Source organism: Manis javanica, chromosome 11, assembly GCF_040802235.1.
Source record: "Manis javanica isolate MJ-LG chromosome 11, MJ_LKY, whole genome shotgun sequence".
Taxonomy (NCBI): domain Eukaryota; kingdom Metazoa; phylum Chordata; class Mammalia; order Pholidota; family Manidae; genus Manis; species Manis javanica.
In genome coordinates this window covers 33,294,331-33,316,147 of record NC_133166.1, presented here as the reverse complement: position 1 = coordinate 33,316,147, position 21,817 = coordinate 33,294,331, and the positions used below count along the sequence as shown (strand labels likewise).

General features: G+C 43.1%; 1 protein-coding gene across 9 annotated transcripts in view; it reads right to left on the bottom strand.

The window, feature by feature from the left end:
- The window catches only part of TEAD1 (TEA domain transcription factor 1), a 248,569-nt gene extending 238,606 nt beyond the window's left edge, over nucleotides 1-9,963 (bottom strand). For 2 of the 9 annotated variants that reach the window (XM_037026415.2, XM_073216219.1), the window contains exon 1: nucleotides 9,417-9,942. The gene's annotated coding sequence lies outside the window, so the exon portion shown is untranslated. Of the gene's footprint in view, nucleotides 1-8,670; nucleotides 8,815-9,416 lie in introns of all 9 variants that reach the window. The other 7 variants (XM_073216217.1, XM_073216221.1, XM_073216222.1 and 4 more) reach the window with 6 other exon arrangements.
- Nucleotides 9,964-21,817: the final 11,854 nt, after the last annotated feature.

Here is a 21,817-nt window from a genome sequence, read left to right as displayed (position 1 = left end):
TAGGAGAAGTATGGTTCAAAGTGATTAATGGCCTAGGTAGGACTTTACAGGATGCCTCAGCCCCTCCTGGATTTCAATCCATTTGCCTGAGCCCAGAAGTCCGGCTCCTCTAAGTAACTGTGCCTCAGCCTTGGGTGTTCCTCAAGAGGTACTGTCCAGGCTGACCTGGCAGGACATCTGTGAAGACCTGGCATGCAAGATAACAGCTCAAGTTGCTACTTACTGAGCACTTATTATGCATCAGGCATACAGGAGGCATTCTATTGAAACTTACAGATGGGGAGACTGAGGCTCAGAGGGGAAGTAATTTGTCCAAGCCACATAACTAGTAAATGACTGAGCCAAGAGTCCACTTGAGATGTGCCCAACTGCAAACCTGTGTTTTTTATTCTAATTATCCTGTCTTTTTCTAAATGAGAATCAGGAAACTTGACAACCAGTTCCCTCCCTCTTGATTCTTTCAATTAATTGCTCAGAGCCAAGTTTCAGACCTATGGTAGCTCATGATTGCCAATAAACTTTATCACTGTTTGAGGGTTGAGTTCATTAGTCTGGAGAGAATTTCAGGAAGTTTGTTTTTTAAGAACTTAGCCCCATTCTATTCCCAAAATGGCATCTGGAAATCCTCCTTTCCCTTCAAGAATTCCAACATCACTTCCTCTGCAAAGGTTTCCTCAGTCCATACCACTGTGCAACATAGCTCTTTGGATATTGCACAAGCATTTATCCCACAGAGTTTTTTCATTCTTATTCTGATATTAAGAAAATTCATGCTCCTAAAAACTACAAACATGTAAATAATGAAAGCCCCTTCCTCTTCCCAACCTAATCCCTGCAAGGCAACGCCTATCCATAATATAATCTCTCAGATCCTTCCGGATAGAAATACAAACATGTTTCATCAACATATCATACTCTAAGAGACCACTGATTATAAAATGCAGTATGACTTTATTTCTAAGAAATACTGTTGCAAAACAAACCATACCAGAATGTTGCCTTATCATTTAGAAATCGTTACTTTATATATATTGAAACTTCGTTATCATGTCAATCTCGTGCATACACAAAGAAGATAATATAATTACAATGAAGTGGGTAAGATACACCTAAAACAACTTCTCAGAGAGATCAATAGACATGTTTTTCCACACACTATCACCCTCTGTGACAAGAGCATTCTTAGGAATGCTCCTTGGCTGACTGGGGTTTTCCTCCTCTCCAATGCATTTGTTCTACAGGCTCTGATAAGTGTTATGTGACCACATCACAGGCCATGACTACCACCTGGCCAGACATGACTGCAGGACACATCCTAATTCTGAAAATGTTCAAATATGGAAATAATTTGCATCTTGGAATCATAAAATACAAAATACACAACTTCCCCACTGTGTTGTGATGATCTCTTGAGAGCCTGAACTATAAACTCTGCAAGGTCACTTTACGATCGCCATTCACTGTCCACCAAATCCCGGGCACACAGTAGCACCTGCAAGTGTTTAAATCTCCATTGACAAGGTGCAGTTCTATGCAAAAGAGGAAGCATCTGGATTTCAAAGTGCCCAAGGTGGCAGGAAGAGAGTAAAAAGGAAAGAATGAAAAGCCAAGTGTGGTTCATCTGCAGCAGACTCGTCTCTGGGTTGCTATCCAGGTTACCCTTCCTATCCCCTCACTCAGCAATCTCCAGGGGTACCATCTGTGGTGCTCTGAAGGCATCCCTGCCACACACAAGGTAAAATAACGCTACAAGCAGCCGGACTAGAATTAGCCCTTAAATCCCTTGCCAGCAAGCCTGACACACACCTCTATTATCACATCTGGAAACAACTGCTATATTCCCAAGGGATAACAGATGATTGCCGAGCACAGAGAAGGTAGTTCTGTTCATTGTGCTGCTTCTCCTGCAAAGAAGGGTGTGACCTAATTTTTGCACAGCCATATTTTAAAACTGACAGAGGACATCTTAGTGAATTCCATAAAGATGCAGTGTACGTTTCTAGGTACATCACCTCACAAATACAGGGGTTTCGGGGGGATCCCATTCAGAGTTAGCAGGTATAACCAAATGTAGTCTGATTTGATGTGAGGATAAGAAATAGAATATCTTGAGCAATGGTTCCCAGCCAGAGGCAGACACTGTTAGGAGACCTCTTAGAAATATAGACACTTTGCACCCATTCAGGCCCTCCTGACTTTCCAGGGTGAGGTCCAGGTTGTTGAAAGCTCCATGGAAGCTGCAATGCACATACTTAGGTGGGAACCCTTGGCATGACAGAGGTTCCCCAGGGCAGGAGTATAGAGAGCCTGACCTGAGTTTGCATCAGAACCAAAGGATCTGTACACTGTGGGTTACAAACCCAAGTCAAAACATGGGAAAAGATGAGCGGCCTGACAAGGTGAGCAAGAGCATACAGGGAAGATGGGCTGGGAAAGGGACAGACAGGCAGTCTATACTCTGGCTTCTCCAGTGCCTGGCACATATCAGGACACAAACATCTGCTGAATGAAATGTACATGATGATGCAAATCCTCAGATCGATCTCCACAGAGCCACCTAGTAGGTGCAGAATCCCAGCAACTCAGGCAAGCATCCCCCTATCAGTTCACCAATGGAAGATATTTTAATTTTGCTTCAGTCTCACTGGACACCTAAGGAAAAGTATTCTGGAAGCAATTCCTAGTCATAAACAAAGCTGCTTCTTGCCTACTAGTCACAGATAACACTTTCCCTGATTTCCAGTTAACAGATGTTAATCATTTTTATACTTTATGATTAAGTAAAACTCAAAGGTAAAAGGAAATCAGGGAGGTATTTTGAATGAACAAAAGTAGAAACCTTTTATCAAAATAATAAGAATATTAGCCTTATCTTATCTGTCCAGTATTTAAAACAAAAGCAGATTTTGAATTATGGGAATTTTTTGGCTCTGCCTATGTGAAATGCTATCAAGTAGCTTGTTTCTGTTTTTCTCTCAGTGAAAATAATTGATGAGGTTCTAAGTGTCCCAGATTTCAAGACAGAGCTGACGGTTCCCTCAGCTGATGGGGCTCCTTCTAAGCCTAACCACCATTGTCTCCCAAAGGCTTTGAGATGAAAAGACAGCAAGGGAGAAAAGGGCTGAAAGAGGTTTCACCAAAAGAAGCGTCCGCTCAAAAAGGTTTCAATGGGCTCAGAATCAGTTTGCCCCCAAGACACACCCAGTCACAGTGATGGGTGATCTGAAAATGAAGCATATCAAAATGCTATTGATAAACTAAATTACCAGACAGCTTATCGGAGGCCCACATCCGCCATATGGTGCTCCAACTTCTGCCGCCTGTTGCTGTCCCAACAATAGGCACGCCTACTCAGAAAGCACCATCAGACAGAAACCCAGCAGCAGCGGCATGTGGGGCAGCTACTGTGTTTACATTGTATTTCATACTATCAGCTTCGTGCCTCCCCCTATCCCACTAAGGACTGGAAACACACACACATTCAATGTCAAAAATATGCATTACCTGCACACTGCATGTGCGTGCGTGTGTGGGCATACATCAGGTGAACAGAGAGAAAAACAGATGTCAACGTAAGAAACTGAGCAGCCTAGTGGGGGAGGGCGAGCCAGGCAGGCTCCCAGCTAGAGCTGCAGGCAGACAATGCACTTTTCTCTAAACACTCGGGCGGGCGGGCCTCGGGGAGTGGCTATTTAAAACACTTGGCTCCTTTTATTTCACCACCCTGGAAGTGAATTCAGCCCTTAAGTGCCAGAGCAAATGAAGTCATTCGGTTTCTGTGGGCTCCCTTTGCATTTTAGTAGAAGTCAGACTGGAGGAAAGTTAGAAAGGTCCAGCTAAAGTTCTTTCTTCCAATTAAAAATGATGCCACAAAGAACTTGACACCTGGGTTTCATTAACTTTTTTCCCACGAAAAAATGGTAAGGTCATAGAAAATTTAAAGGACATAGGACACTGGAATGAATGCTGTCAAAGGTGATTCCCTTCCCAGAATGCCATCAGGTAAAGGTGTAAAGATGACCAGATAAGGATACCTATCACCTTCCAACAGCTTAACTGGTATAAAAGATTAATGGTGATTTTTGTCGAGTGAATTTGTAAGATTTCTGCATCTTTCTACTTTCTACTCTCTCTAAAAGGTCACTATCTTTGCAAAGATTGTATCGTTGATGGCAATAAGTAAAATGTTTATTTATTTAGTTTACTATCCATTAGGGAAAAGACACTAGTTTTCAAAGAATTCTGAAACACAGAGCATCTAGTTATACGAGAACACACAAGATCCAAGTCTGGATACAGTGCAAAGCAAAAAAAAAAAAAAAAAAGTCACTCTCCTAATATTCAGATCTATTGAACTATTTCAGAAAAGCACTCATTTCATCCCTCCACCACCCCTCCACAATTACCCACACCTAAGCAGACAACATTATTGGATGAACTTTTCAAATTTTCTTAAACATTTTCAGTTTAACAAAAAAAATCTCCTTTCAAGTTAAATTGAGATTGCACTTGAACTTCATCCAAGAGTGGAGCTGAACTGAATTATGATAATTAGAAAGCTGTGCCTATAAAAAAGCAGTACAGTTCATGCATTTTTTCTTAAAGTTCATGCCAGAGAATATAAGTTCAATATGTTCTCACATAATTAACATTTCCCACCATTAGCAGCCGTTTTTCAGTTTATATATCAGTAAAAACAACAGCACTGTCATTGTTGTATATTCCCAGTCAATAGTGCTCCAGTCACTTTACACAGACTCCTAAACCTGTCAGATGCCTAGGAGCAACCAGAATTTCCCACTGGAAACGACAGTGGTGCTTCACTTATTCATCAATGAGCTGGCTTTTTCTTATAAACTCATTTTCCAATTCTGGGCCCTGTCCCTCAAACTAAAAGGGCTAATGAAATCCTAGGACAGAGCCTTAAACACTAATGTGAAAAAGGGCAGAAAGATTTTGTCAGGATAGTAAATACTGATTTTAAACAACGTATGGTTGGGAAAGGGGTGGGTGGGATACAGCCAGGATGGATCCTTCCCATGGCCTGCCACAAAAGTAGAAAAGACAGCTTCTTATAACCCTTATCCAATCAGAAGAGAGACCAGTGGTTTCAGTTAGCTAGGACTCACTCCCAGGCTATGGAAACTATTTTCTGAGAATCCTCCTATTCATGCAAAAAGCCAGTGGACAAAAAGAGAACCTAAGAGCTGAGAGTGACCCACCCTATAAACACACTGTCCCAAAAATCCACTCTTCAGGAAATCCCACTTGCTTTGACAAAAATGAAAATACTTATTTCAAAATCCTCTTATTCTGACCACTACAAAGCCCAAATATATCTGAAAAAAAGAGGCTGAATATCAACTCAAGTTCAAATATGGAGTAGGGTCAAGGAAGCCATGATGATAATCTTACACATTGAAGATGCACAACAGCTCACAGTTTTGAAACAAAACAATTTGAATACCCACACAAAACACTCCAGATATTTAGATCCAAATATTCTAGCATTCCAAACTATCCTATAAGGCAGGCCTGCAACGTCCCTGATTTCAGAAGCATAGAGTAATTGCAATACAAGGGGGTCTAAACTTGTATTTGTCAAAAAGTCCAACCCTGAAACATTAAGTGTTTAGGATGGACTTAATTACTTGATTTTACCACCTTTGCGAGGTGAAAAAATAAAGTATGTCACTGATATTGTTCAAACATTATTTAGGATCTGACTTAAATACCACAGGGTAATCCGTGGCTTCTACAGATAAAATAAGAAAACCCACCACACAGCTAGAAAAGATTACTGCAGCGAATAGCCCAGCAGCAGAGCCTAAGTTTGTCAAAGGGCAATAAGCTTACAATATTCTTTTCTTGCCGAGTCCAGAATTAGGACATTAGCACTCTGCAGTTCCAGTCACTGAACTCTGAAAGAGAATCTGTAATGCCCGCATTTATCTACGGAAAGGTGGGCTCTGATTTCCTTGCAGTCTAGAGATAAAAGTGAACAGTTAGTTGCTCTGGCCAGTATTCTCCAGTCTTTGGAGAAAGCAGACCCAAGAAGTTTTATCACTAAACAGATCCAACATCCAAGCACAGCTTTCACTCAGCAACACTTATTTCTCCTGTTGCAATCTCTTTACTGGGAACAAGACAAAGTACCTAAAACACAAGTCTGAAAGTTATCTACCTACTGTCTGTATGTGAACATGATCATTCTACATGTGGATCATACATGCCGTTATTTGCACCAATCTTTTGAGTGATAAGAAACCACAATTTTCATTTGCAGGCAGTATAATTATGCCCACAATTAACACATAATAACATGAGATTAGAGAGATTAATCCCCCATATGCACAGGCTCTTGTACTACTGCCATGTATAAATAGATCAATCCATTTCTGGAGCAAGAAATCTTAAAATATGGTTAATGGCATGGCTCATTTCTTCAGAGGGCTAGCAAACCTTTGGGAATCTACATTCTTTCACTGTACCTATTGCATACTTTTCCACTGAAGATGTACCAGCAAACATGATCTAGACACAAGTGACAGACTACAAGTATGTTCTTCTCAAATTTTCATGTTTAAGAAGCACCCTCTTAGACTTGCTGTTCTATATTCTCAAAGCCAGCAAAATTCAAAATTATTTATAAATGACTGAAGCTCAAGCAGCAAAAAATCCAGAACTTTTCCCCTTACGACTTTTTCTAAATAAAAGGGGATGGAAGTCCCCAAAATGAATGTATGGATTTATAATTGTTACCATACAAAGCAAAAGAGAGGGAGAGAGGACGGGAGGAAGAAACTGACTTCCCCCAGGCTGCCCCCCACCAGAAAAAGCCCTGTCCTTATGGCTAATTAGTTTGCTGCTGGGGCATAAGCACACACTGACCCACAAGGCAAGGCAGTGCCTCTCCGTGAAAATTTCATTCCAATCTGACTCAAAGTAAGCTAGGTCGCCCCCTCTCTTTAAATTAAATTTAAGTATATGTGGTGGTGAGTCCTGGTTTATGTTTTGGGAAAAGGGAAAAAACCTCCAATAATCTCTCAAGCATGTTCTCTGAATGGAGTTCTACTTGTTACTTTTATAAAAGATCACACAGAGGAGGAACGTGCACAAAGATTCTTTCCTGTGATATTTTTTACACTTACTGTCAAGGCAAAATGTCACAGTGGTTTTGTTTCCAAATCGTAAAAAAGGAAAAAAAGGAAAAAAAGGAAGAAGAGGCATTGTAATAGAAGGGAAGAAAGGTATTTAATAGTCCCCTAAAACTGCAGATCAAATAAATACTATTAAAGTAGAAATAAAATGATCTACATTAGCACTTTTATTCCATCAGCAAGAACAAGTAACGGACACAGTTAATCAGTTCATTTTTTATACCAACAACAAATAAAATTGTGAACTCTGTTTAAAACCTGAAACCTGAGAGTTCAACACAGTTACACATACGAAGAAATACTAAACAAAATTATCTGTGACCATTTATGGAAATAGTGAGATTAGAAAATAAGACTTTCCCCGAAAAAATAATGAATTCAAAACCTCTCTACTGACAATGGTTCAACTAATCCATTTGTCTGAGTCCCTTCGTAATTAGTTCTACTATTTCCTAAGAGTAAAAATTTTCACCAAAGTTGCATCTAAGTTTGGCCCTTGGAAGCATTCAGATGCACTTAGGCCCAAAGATCCTGGATTTATAAGGGCACAAACTCAATAGTGAAAGGATGAAGCACAGCCTGAAGTATGGTCCCCAACCAGTCTCAGAGTACCCTGCTAGAGAAACCCCTGTGATTATACACCAAGCAAGATCCATCGCAGGCTGCAGAGAAAGCAGCCCACCCCCGGCTCTGACAATGCAGCCAGATCACATCTTCCAGAAGCGATCTGTCAATTCAGGTAACCCCCTGCAGGCACCCAGTCCAGGACAGAAGATCTGACCACCTAAACTTTCGGAACAATCAAGGTGAAGGGTAGGGAAGAACTGCGGTTGTCCTGAACTGATAGTGTTCTGCTCCTTTGCAATACCTGTAGCATTTTTATTTTTATTTTTTTATTTCTCTTCCAATTTGAAATCTGATAGGTTTTGCAGACTTTTCTGTCCCCGAAGCTGGGCTCCTTCTAAGGCACTGTTTTTAAAACACGGCCTTTTTACATTACCCGCTCCTGGAACATCATCTGTCTCTAAGTTTCCAGTGCTTACTGAGGTCGATTTTCATTTCTGCAAATCACAGGCAGCCACTTGCTTCTGAGAAGTTAACAAGCCTCCTGAGAAATGCTGGTGACTGGTATTTCATTGTTTCATAAATATTTTTATACAGTGACACCATTCAATTTTAAATAAATCTTTAAAAAGAAAGACAATTAAAAAAACAATGATAATTATTATCTGGATTTTATTTATTTTCGTGGGAGGAAATAAATTTATAGAAACGAGGCGTGATCCCTCTATTGTTTTCGACTCACTTTAAATGCTTCAGGTTGAAAAAAATATAAAACATTTTTTTAAAAGGGGGAGCTCATTAGAAGTTGAACTTTCTTAAAAGCGGGCCTCTGGACTTGAAAACAAGTATTGCTGCTACGAACAAAGGCGAGAAGTGCACCAAGATTTTCTTCCCTCCTGGGGATCAATTCTCTTCCAATAAACAAACATCCCCCAGTATTTCCTACCGAAGGGAAGTTTTCCAGGGAGAGTCTCCTCCAGGATTTGGTGGTAACTGCGACTCAGTCTTTTTTGGACACAATGTTTCTGCTGACTCCTGAAAATTTTCCACTTGAATGTGCAATGAGGCAGCGGAGGCGGCAGCAACTGTCCTGGAGAAGCGGCAAAGAGGGCCGAGCCCCCTTTCATCTTTGGAAAGGAGCGAACCCCCACCAGCAGCGCAAGTCGGCGCAGACCCCGGGCGGGCCTCGGGGGACCCCGGCGCCTGGAGGGCCGGAGAGGCGAAGTGGGGAGATCCGCCCGGCTTCAGGTTCCGAGGCGGCCCCGGCGGCTCTCCCGCCCGCGCTCGCTCCGAACTTCTGACTTCTCCGGAAAAAACGTGAAAACTGCCCGAGGGTGTGTGCGTGTGTGCGCGTGCAGGCGGGCGGGCGCAGGGGGCGCGGGGGGCGCGGCTCAGCCGGCCCAGCGCCTCCGGGGCCGCCGGCGGGGGCCGCCTGTTGCCGCGAGGGCTCCGCAGCGCGCGGCCCAACTTGGCGTCCCGGCAACTGGCGCGGCGGCGCCGGGCCGCTCACCTAGAAAGGGGCGCGGGGAGGCGGGCGCGGGGGCCGGCCCCGGCCCTCGGCGCGCCCGCCCGCACGCTCGTCGCACACAAAGCAGAGCCCCGAGAGAAAGAGCAGCCCGAGCGGGTCGCGTCGCCGGCCCCCGCCCCCCGCGCGCCCCCCGCACCCAGCATCCGTCCCGCGCGCCAACTTACCTCGGCGAAGGGAGCCTCCGCAGCACCCGGCGCGTCCAAGGCAAACTTCGGCGCCGCTTCCCCCGCCCTCCGCTCGGTGCCCGGCTCCCGGTCCCCGGGCTGGGCCACCCGACCCCTGCCTAGCACCGTTCCTGCCCCGGGGCCGCCTGGCCGCACTGAGCTGCTGCCCGCGGCTCCGGGCAAAGGTGGATGGGGTGGGGGGGCTTCACTGCATGGCCTGTCCCTGGACGCGGCCGCCCCGGGCCCGGGCCCCACCGCGCGGACTGCCCCGCAGGGTGGAAGCGAGTCTGCAAAGTGCTTGGTGGGCGCCCGCGGCGGGCGGCGGGGCCGCGGCGGCGGCTGCAGAGGCTCGGCTCGGCTCGGGCGGCGCGGCGCAGCGCGAGCGATGTTAAGAATGTTCGGAATGAGGACTGGAATGAAATGAACGCCAGGACCGAACTCGTTCCGGAGGGGTGGGGCCTTGGTGACGTCATGCGGCCTGCCGCCCAAGGGCCAGGGGCGGGGCCTGCCGCCGCAGGTGACGTCATGGGGATTCTGGGCGGGATCGGCCCGGCCGCCTAGCCGTTGGGGCGCGGACTCCTCCCGTAGAGGAGGCGGGGCGGAGTCTCGCGCCCACGGGGGAGCGGGGCGCGCGCGGGACCCGCCCTACCCCCCTCCTGGCGCTGGCTCGGGGCTTTGTCCGGAGCTGGGCGGGGCCGACGAGGGGAGGGCGGCTTGGAGGTGCTTGCGCCCGAGCGGAGAGCTCTGGAAGCCTGGGTTCCCTCTTTGGGGTGTGCGCCTAGGCCGGAGCTACGCGCGCCGCCCCAGCCCTGCCTCGGTTTCCCTCACCCGGGACGCGGAAGCTCGGGCCGCCGCTTAGAGCGCTCCGGGACTCGCTGAAGTCTGCAAGTCTAGGGAAGAGAAGTTTTCTTCTGGAAATTCATGTTCTCCAGCGCGGTGGACGCCTTCCCAGGACCGGATTCCCAGCCTGCCATTTCTTCCCCTCTTCTCTTTCACTTTGTAGAAGTTCAGTGCTCTCATTCAAGTCTAAGTCTGCCCTACTGCTGGGAAGAGAAACTTTAGCACAACAGAGAAAGGATAATTACAGAGTTCGTAATAATCTTGCCCTGCTAGCACGGTCTTACCCAAGTCATTCAAGAAATTGACATCCCTGAGGGTTTTAGTTTTCGAATGTAATGGGTCAGGTAAAAACTCCGTAAATTTTAAAGTGCTACATCCAGCCACTTAACGGCACTCCTTTTTTGGTAGATAAACTTGACTTGCATAATCAAAGAATAATTTTTACCCTGCTTTTGGAAGTAGTGATGCAGATGTGACATAGTAGACCCAGGGGGTAAATCAGAAAACAGCTGGGTAAAGTTGACCCACTGTAGCAGAACTGTCTCAAGTTTTGGGTAATTGTAATCCACAATTTGAGCGAAAGAGCAGAGCAATTCCTGTACCATTGACCCCTTTCCTTCTAGGCACTTTGCTCTCCTTTCCAGTTGGCGTCTCAGGCTAAATAACGATGCCTGTTTTATGTGCCCCAGGTGGAATGTGTCTCACTGCGGCACAAATTTCCACAAAACATAACTTGTAGGAATGCATTTGTTCAATTGAAGTTTTTGTTGAGGTAATTGAAGATTTGCAAGCAGTTGTAAAATAATAATAATAAATAGAAATCCTTTGTTCATTTTGCCAAATTCTCCCCAGTAGTAATATCTACCAAATTATAATATCACAATTGGGATATTAACATTAGTGTAATCCACAGATCTTATTCACATTTTGCCCAGTCTTGCTTGTTCTCATTTGTGTGTGCTTGCATTTAGTTCTACGTAAGTTTCTCATCTATGTAGGAATCCACCGCTGGTCAGGTGCTAATGCATTTCATCTCTAGTCTGCATGCAATAAGAAGGTGATACAATGAGGTTCCCACTAATGACCCCAACCACCTTAGCTCTGGTTTTTGGAAATGTTTAAAAAAAAAAACACATAATTAATTTGACATTAAAACTATACTACACATATCTCTCTCCAAATATCTTCAAAAAGCCAGTAGAGTTTGATGGCAATGCCAGACAGACGGTAGATCTGGCATTTCTAGGCCACTGTTGGTTGGCTCAGTGTACCTGGACACCTTTCATACTCCAGGTCCCATCTCACAGTCACACTGACAATACAAGGTCCCCTATTCCTTACCAAGTTAAGGAAAAATTCCTTGGCCTGGGATACAAAGCTTTTTATGACGTACTATGGCTTCCTGACCAGCTTCTCCCATCTACATGAATACTTTTTGAGACACATCTTGAAACTCTTTTCATCCAGAAACACTATTCAGTTAAATATTTTCTCCCAAGAATCCTTAAAGCTCCTTGCTCCAGTTCTTGTATTCTGTCAGTTACCAGTGCACTGGGACGCTCCCATATCTGAGTCCCTAGAAAGTGGACTAGATCTCATGCAGCTAAGTTTTCATGGCTGGGAACCTACACATAAATGGCAGTAACTCTTGTGGTCTTTCCACCCTAACTTCCACACATTTTCACTCTCCTCAGCCGCCCATGGGCAGTGCATAGCATTTATGGGTTTAGGGCTCAAGAGCTGTTCACCCCCAGCATCTGAAGGGGTGAGTAGCTGCCATTTGCTAAAAATAACTGCAACTACCATGTAATACACTCATACTCAGCACTTGGTGTTTTGTATTTGCCAGCTCAATTAATCCTCATTGTACCTGTACAGGTAATAATTATTAGCCACATTTACACAGGTGAGGAACTGAGGTGTAGGGAGGTTATATGACTTGCCCATGGTCTCATAGCTGGGAGAGAATGGAGCCAGGGCCTGAATTCCTTCTGACTTCAGCCCATGTTCATAACCACTGTCCTCTACTGCCCCCAAAACTGAAAGGGATATATATCAAACCATAGAATGCCCAGCACTGTTTTAGTACATTCCATATATTATCTCATTTAAGCCCCCCAGTTACCCTATGAGGCAGGTACTCTTATTATTCTCATTTTATTACATGAGCAACCTGAGGGCCAAAGAATTAAAATAATTTGGTTGGCATCATACAGCTAGAAAGTACAGAGTGAGGATTCAAACCTAGGCAGTCCAGTTCCAGATTTTACACTCTTAACCTTCCGTTCAGCCATCCAAATGCACTACTACACTGAATGCAGAGGATTCACCATCTGCAAGGTGACCTCCCCTGAGATTTAACAAGTCTATGTAGGTTATATGTTTCACCTATAATGAATGAGTGTTTACAACCTCCAAGTCTTACCAATGCAGAACCTAACTTGTAACACATGAGAGAAACAGTGATCCATTTAATGGTAACAGGTCATGCTGAGACAGAAACTCTGAGTTGGCCTGAAGCTAGAAAGGACAATCCGTGGGTTAGAACTTACCCAAAGGAAGCACCTAGCTTGGGAAGACAACTAAAGGTATATTATTAATAAAAATGATACAGTTTGTCTCATTTCTAATAAAGCTGAGCACCTTGCTTGTAGGAGTATTAATTGGCACAACCACTTGGAAAAGTAGGTATTCACTAGTTAAACTGTAGGTATGTATACCCTGTGACCCAGAAGTTCCTCTTAGAAATACAGCCAAGAGAAAATCAGGTACATGTGCACTAGAACACACATATAAGAATGTTCACTGGGGCATTTTTGTAATAATGCCAAACAAGAAATGACCCACATGTCCACTAAGGGTAGAAGGATCAATGAATGGTGATATAATCATGCAATGGAATACTGATGAGGTTGAAAATGAGTGAGGGACAGCTATGTGCAACAACATGGATGAATCTTAAAAATATAATATTTAGTGAAAGAAGCCTGAGATAAAAGAATCCATGTAATGTAACTATATATAAAGTTCAAAAGCAAGCAAAATTTAACAGCACTTTGGGGGGATATGTATTTAGGAGGTAAAACTGGAAAGAATTTAAAAAATAGAACATGGAGTAATTACCAATAAATCTGGGCTGTGCTTACCACTAGGAATAGGGAATTGTGACAAGGAAGAGAAACATGGGAGAGGGGGCTTCTGAAGTGCTGGCAATGCTCTATTTTGTCTGGTTATATGGATTTCACCATAATGATTTCTTAAGCTATGTACAGTAGTCCCCATTTATCTATGGGGGATCCATTCCAAGACCCCCAGTGGGTGTCTGACACCATGGATAGTACCAAACTTTATATATATACTTTGTTTTTTCCTATACTTGCATACCTATGATAAAGTTTAATTTATAAAGGAGGCATAGCAAGAGATTAACAATAATAATAAAATTAAATAATCATACTGTAATAAAAGTTATGTGAATGTGGTCTTTTTCTCTTCCCATATATCTCATCATACTATACTCATCCTTCTAGTGATGATGTGAGATGATAGAAATGCCTACCTGATGAGAGGAAGGTGAATGATGCTACTGACCTTCTGACACTTCATCAGACAGGCTCGTCTGCCTCTGGATCATGGTCCATGGGTAACTGAAATTGAGGAAAGTAGCTGCAGATAAGGGAGGATCGCTGTATTTGTTTTAGGCACTCCTTTCTACATATCTGTTATACTTCACAATTTTTAAAAAGTTAAAATAAATGTTAAAGAGAGCTATCAATATTCAAATGTCTCCCTTGTGCCTAGAACTTGACCTGGTTCTGAGTCTTGTCCCTTCTCACACTTGCATAATCCTTTCAGGACACATCATTCCCTGTCTTCCAGATCTTCAACTTCATTCTGGACTGGATCCTTTCCAGCAGCGTTTAAACAAATGGAAGAATCCTTCCCATCTTAAAAACAACAGAAAATATCCTTCTATTGCTCTCACCTCAACCCCAGTTACTGTCCTTTCTCCTCCCTTCCACGGTAAACTTCTGAAAGGAACTGTCTGACCTCACTGCCTCCACTTTTTTGCCTCCCACATTCCTTGACCCTCTCCAATTGGGCTTCTGCCTCTAACACTTACTCCATCAAAACAGACATCCTGCTAGTCCTCAGGACTCAGTTCAGCTAGTCCAATGGGCCTTTCATCTACCCCATCGTGGGTCCTTTGACATTGTTGACCATCACCTCTCTGAAACAATCTCTCCCGGGCACAGTCTCCTAGGTTTCCTCCTACTTCTCTGACCTTTCCATTTCGTTTTCTTTTGCTGATTCATTTTCCTCCAGCTAGCTATTAAGTCTTATAGCTCTGTATCCTAGGCTTTCTTCTGTTCTCACTTTATGTGTCATCTCCAGGTGGTTCTAGCTAATTCACTCCATTGACTTCAATCACTATTTGTTTGCTCTTGTCTTTCAAACATGTATGTGTCATCCATATCTCTCCTCCAAACTCTGGATGTATATAATTTCCCACTTGACAATCTCATCTGGGTATCTTAAAAGCATGTCAAACAAGCTACCCCCAAACCATGATCTTTCCTTATGCATATGGTCCTCACCAGGTGTTTCCCATCTTTGGGAAAAGCACCAAAAAAACAGATGTCAATCTTGATACATCCCTATCTGCTGAAAATTCTTCAGAAGTGTTCTACCACTTTTAGGAAAAGTCATTTTAAGGCCCTGCATGACCTAATCTCTCCCTCCCTTTCCAGGCATCCTGCATCTCTCCCTCCTAACTGTGTATGCCCAGCACACTGGATAACTTTTAGTTCCTCAAATTTATCATTTGTCCACAGGCCCTTGCTTGCATTAGTACAGCTTGGAATACTTTCCCCTGCTCTAATTCTTTCTTCTCCTATTAGATGTTATTTTATTAAATGAGTTTTTCCTAATTCCCAGACTCTATCACATGGTTTCTTACTGTATTACCCATCTAATGCTGGGTAATAAATACCTCCAAACATTAATGTCTAAAAACAGTAATAATCATGTATTATCTCTCACCACTTCTGTGGGGCAGGTATTTGGGAATGCCTTGGCTAGGTGGTTCTGGCATATGGTCTCTCATGAGATTGTAGTGAGATGTCAGCCGGTCATGCAGTTACCTGCAGGTTTGGAACTAGAGCTTCCACTTTCAGACTATTCACTCATATGCTGGCCAGTTGGTGTTGGTCATTGGTAAGAGGACTCAGTTTCTCTGTACATGAGTCTCCCTGTATTTCTCAGACTTTCTTACAACGTGATGATTTGAATTCAAAGCCAAGCATTGAGAGAGAGAGAGAGAGAAGCTTTATCCTTTTTATGGTCTAGCCTCAGAAGCCACAGAGAATCACTTCTACCATATTCTATTTGTTAGAAATGTCTTTAAGATTGGCCCACATCCAATGAGAAGGGAATTAAATTCTACCTTTTAAAATCTGCAAACATATTTTAAAAGTCACCTCACCTATACTCTCCCTTCAGGGACTTATCAGTCTGTAGTTTTATATAACAAATGATTATAAAGTCATAGTATATAAATATACAGTGTATAGACTTCTGTGATTATTTGTTTAATGCTTGTCTTCACTCCCTGAAACATAAGCTAGTGGAGTAAGAATCATATGTGCTTTGCCTCCCATTTTATGCCTGGGACCTGCCTAAGACATTAGCTGGCAATCAGTGTGGAATAAATATTAATGTTATTAATTATATGTAACACCTGCAACAGCCCTCTTAGGCAAGTATCATTCTTTCCATTTTTAGATGTGGCATTAAAATAGTTGGATAACTGGTTCAAGGACCAAAATTTGAATCTAGTTCTCTCTGGTACTAAGCCGGAAGTATTTCTAGGACTCTAGACTTCCTTGCTATGACCACAAAAGAGGAACAGAAGCTACTTCGGCCTGAGTGAAATAGTCTCCCATGTTTCCACATTTCCACATCAAGAAGCCTTGGGATAACTAATTTGGCTTCCCATGTATGTGGACTTAAGGACAGGGCTGCCTTTAAAGTGAGAAAATACTCAGAATCGAGTCATGAAAAAAAAGAATATCCTCCAAAATAATTGATCCTTGTGAGTTTGTTTATCATGAACAAAAAGAAGAAATGTGGAGTTTCCAAAACTACAAGCCTTCTCTTGGGAGGGTCAACCAGAGTAGTCACTTGGAAAACTAGTGCCTCTCAACAGTGCTGATTGGCCCACGCATCTTCCGCTCCTGTGGAAGGTCATATCTCCTTCCTCACTGAAGTGAAAGGGGCCATTCAATAGTGCTCTATCCAATCAGGTAGTCATTTGTGGCTATGTAAATTAACTAAAATTAAATACAATGTTGAGATTCAGTTCCTTGTTTACACTAGCTACAATTCAAGGGCTCAGAAGCCACCATGTATAGTGGCTACTGCATGAAAAAGTGCAAATACAGAACATTTTTGTATCATCACAGAAAATTCTACCGGACAGGACTGCTAGAAAACCTAGGTCATTTTAGCCCCAGAGAATCTCAAGGTCATAGGAGGAGAGAGAACCAAGGGCTGGAGGAATTGATCCACCCCAAACAGAGCCCCAACTCAACTATAAGAAACATTTCCCAATTATGGGGCTCTGGGCATAAATTTGCCTCTGCAAGTCTATGCTCTCTTTTCAGGATTTCTGCCTCTTCTCCATCTACCCTCTGAGCTATCAATCTTACTTTAAATAACCACCATCACTCTTCAAACCAGACCAGCCCTTGCTTGCTGCCCTGAACCCAGTGAGTATAGGCCTTTGCCAAGACAACATATCTTTCCCCTTCTTTCTCTTTCAAACCACTTCATCTCGACCCTTAGGCCTGGGTGTCTTTCCAGTCTTCAGTATGTGATTTCCCCCCTTCTCAAAGATTACCCCTCCCCCAGCTTCTCCATTCACATGTGTGTTCTGGATTCTATTCCCCATCACCTCACTGAAGAACACGCATCGCCAATCATTATCTCTGCCTTCATCATCTTCCATTGCCCCCCTCCACCAGCACGGGCTTGTCAGCCTTCAACTATGCACAGCTTCCCCAGTGTTGTTAATAAATATAACTGACCCTTTAGGGCCACCATCCCATCTTCCCTTTCTTTCCCCTACCAGTTTGCTCTGGGGAGCTGTCTGCAAAAAGACTCTATACTCTCTATACCTTCATTTCCCAACAAGGGCCTGGCTCTCATCTGACTCAGCTGCTCTCCATTTAGTAAAATCTATTGTGGATATGGCATTCAAGGTTCCCCACAACCTATCCCTGGCCTAACTTCTTACCCATTTTTTTCTGTCACCTTCTAGCCACACTCATCTGAGCACCATCTACCATACATGTCTATAACATCCCTGCTCCTGCATCTTCATTAATACTATTTCTCTTGCCAGAAATACTTGCTTCATGTACATCCCTCCAACAACGGATATTGAGCTCAAATCCCCCTCGATTTAGTTTTTCTGATAATAAGAGCCCATTGTGTTTCTCTGACTCCCATAACTGAGCACGGACTGCTACTAAATATTGTACGATATTTATCTCCTTCCCCTAGTTGAATTTCAGAGTGCTTCCTGGCAAGGAATTCGCATTCACATCTTTGTGCTCACAAGAGTTCTTAGATGCAGAATCTTGTGCACAGTGGAAATTCAAATATTGGTTGATTGACTTAATACACTAACATACACCATCATCATTTCAAAAAGGGCCAGTGGTAAACCATACAGCACTCTTAAATAAACCTCCTGAAAAGAATATTATAAAATGGAGACTGTGAGAGCTATTAGCTATGTAAATACTACATCTCTTTGGAAGATCTTGGGACAAGTGTGAACAGGTGCTAGGAAATACAAAGAGTTGCACAGCTGGTAAGCATCATTGCCATTACTGATACATTTTGGTTGGTGAGAAAAAAATCAGTGCTTTTTTTCTCCTGCACGAAGACAGGAAGGTAGAGGTGGCCCAGAAAAAGAGTACAGGCTTTGGAAGCAGGCAAAACTAACCATGGCTCTTGGTCTCACTGAGACTTGTATTAAAGCTGGTAAGTAATCTCTTACTGTGTTCTAGAAGAACATTATTGGCCCAAGGAAAGGTTTATGATAAAAATATGAACAGTATGATACCATGTTTATAATTTATTTTATACAAATATATGTGACTATGTATGTATGCACAGAAAAATGACCAGAAAGCTACATGCCAAAATATTACAAATTATAGATGATTGTTTTCTGTTTTTCTTTGGCCTTTTCTGTGTTTCTCAAGTTCAAAGCACTGTGAGTTCAGTAAAGACAGTCCATTTAAAAATTTACCTGAGTTAAAGAATTGCAATATAAACCCTGCTAAGTGTCTGTGTTTTAAGTAGTTTGAATTATTTCTCTGGGTTGAAAGTATATGTGTTTTTCTTTCAGCAATCTCGAGTATTCAGAAAAGATGACAGTAAGTTGCTGACATGATGCCTCATTACCCCCAAATGCTTTAGTGTGTCCTTTGTCTAAACAAGAGGGTTCCAGTATGGAACCTTATACAACCATCTAAATTAGGAAATTAACACTGACCTCGCCTCCTCAAACTGCACTCACGTTTCCACAATTGTCTACTAGCGTTCTGTGTAGTAAAGGATCCAGTCCCAGATTATGTGCTGCATTTAGTTGTTTCATTAGTTTTCTTTAATATGAGTCAGCTCCTTGGCATTTTCTTAACTTTCATGATTTTCATGGTTTTGAAGATTACAGGTCAATTATTTTGTCCCTTCACTTGGGTTTGTGGAAGCCGGCCTCCAAAATGGCTCCGTAATGATTCTCATCTCCTAGTATCTGTGCTCCTGTGTAGTCCCCTCCCATGCTCAGTCAGGAGGGACCCGTGTGACTCATATGATACTGCAGAAGTGATAGCGTGTGTCTAGAGGTTAGGTCATAAAACATTGCAGCCTCTGCCTTTGTCTCTTGCGCTGCTTACCCCAGGGTAAGGCAGCCATTGCATCATGAGGACATGCACACAGCCCTGTGGACAGGCCCACAAGGAGATGAATAAAGCAGCCCATCAACAGCCACACCAGCTTACCAGCCACGTGAATAAACCACTGTGAAAGTGGCTTCTCTGGCAACCTCAGGGGAGAGCTGGAGCCAAAGCCACCCATTTAAGTTGCTCCCAAATTCCTAACCCACTGAAACTGTGCAAGATGATAAATATTGTTTGAACCCGCAAAATTTGGGGGTAATTTTGACACAGTAATAGCTCACTAATACGGGTTTGTTTCCTTGTGAATGGTATATGCTATGCATCTTTGACAGGCACACCAGAGTAGTCATGCTATGTTCTTATTGCATCCTGTCCTCTCATGTGTGATTCAAATTGTCATGTTATTGTTGATGTTAAGTTTGATCACTTGATTAAGGTGGTGTCTGCCATGCCTCTCCAATGTAGTCACTCCATTTTTGTGCAAATGATTAATAAGTAATTTGTGGAGAGATACTTTGATACCAGGAGTCTGACCAAACTTTTACCTATTCATTTTTTTAAACATCTGTATAGATGCTTAGACTCTTATTTTATTCAATAGGTTATCATCCATTGCTATCATTATTTGATGAACAAATCATGCCATATTTAACTAGTCAGAGCCCCCTCAAACTGGCTTCTATTGTTCTTTTGACATGTCTCTATCATATTTTGAGCACATTGCAACTTTCTAGTACCAGAAAATTGTTGCCAGCACAGCTAATACTTTCCTTGACCAGCTCTTGAATTGGCTGTTTCATCAAAGAGACGTGGTTCCTTTTAGTGGAGAACAGTTTCGACAAGTCAAGGACTGGGTACTAGGTATGCTTTATTGCCCTTGGGGTGTTATTTGTCTCAGTACCTCTCAATGGACAGCTAGGTGATATTTTATGTACCCAAACACTTACATTTATATTTCTCTCTATATATATATATATTTGCAACCATGGGTTTATATTGGCACCTCTCATTCTGGTCAAACACCTTTGGATTTATTCTAGTTTTCCCTTTTCCACATTTGCAGTGGAAACCTCTCCAAAGTGAGAAAAATGGCTCCTATTATTCTTACTATATGGTTTGATCAATCTCCTTATTGTCAACAATTTCTCTTCACCATTTCCTGCCTCCCTCCTGTGAACATGGAAGTCCTCTTCATCCCTCTTCGGTTCCTATGCTCCACATCCGACACACAGAGACATCCTTTTCTAGGAATATGGTGGATTAGATAACCCAAATGACCCTTTGTATTAGTTTCTTATTGATGTGTAACATACCGCCACAAAACGCAGTGATCTAAAAGTAATTTATTATTTCTCACAATTCTGTGGATTGGCAGGGAGTTCTACTTGCCTTAGCACACTCACGCAGCTGCATTCAGTTAGTGGGTTGGTTAGAGAATGGCCATTCTCAGATGTCCTCACTGACATGTTGGAGGTCTCAGCTGAGCTGTCTGGGATGGCTCAGCCTCTCTTCTCATGTGCTCTTTCATCTAGGACCTCTTCACATGACGCTGGAAGTGCTCCAGGGAAGCAAAAGCTGAAAGGCCTCTCAAGTCACACAGTGTCTCATACCACATTCTGTTTGTCAAAGTAAGTCACAGGACAGCCTGGATCCAAGGAATGGGGAAACAGACCTCACTCCTTGATGGCAGGAGCTGAAGCCACAAAGTTAGAGTGCAAAGGAGCCCTGACACAGGGGCCTAATTCACTGGGGGTCATTGGTATACTAATTTGCCACACTTTCCTAATGAAATGGTAAAAATGCCAGTTAAAATCTTTAAAAAGCACATAATTTTAAATGTTTCTCTGAAATAGAAAGAACTTAAGAATGCACAGAGCCCAAATAAAAAGTAAAGGTAGGAAACTTGGGAGGCAAGTGTGGATAAAATGAGAGTTCCTGTGGCCAGGATTCTCACCTGGCCATGGTTGACTAGCCCACTGCACACCTGTGAGCAATACATGGCTGTTGACTCTATAAAAAGAGCTCTGCCCAGTGCTCTGGGCATGACACGGTGGCAGGGCTGCAAGGCTGCAGGAGAGCGGAGGCAGAGGTGCTAGTGCTCGACGTACCGCTGGAGAACAAAACGGGTAATAAACCCTTTCACTCCAAAGAATGTTTTGCTGTCAATTTCTTTGGTCACACTGAATCCATAGTGAACTTGCCCGGGGCTGAAACCCATTGGCAAGACAGCAAACTACCCCAGATTTGTCTTTTCCCCTGAGATTTTCTGCCAACACGCAAGAACTTGAGTCCCAGTCTTAATAGCTTAGTGGTGTCTGGGAAATGGAAGGCAAAGCCAGGGGCTACAAAAAGCAGCGAATCAAATGTGAGGCCGTCACGTAAAACTGCGACCCCACCTTTGGCATAAGGTGAATGGGAAAAATGATCTTACATTTAAAAAAGGAGACAGCAAGGGAAACTGATATGCATGTCTTGGCCTTGGTCCTGGATCCGGAAATTTGTAACCACAAACTGACTATCACATGTGTTTACAGAGTTTTCTGAAAAGAAAAATGCCAGCTGCTGATGTTATAAAGTGGTCCCCTGTTG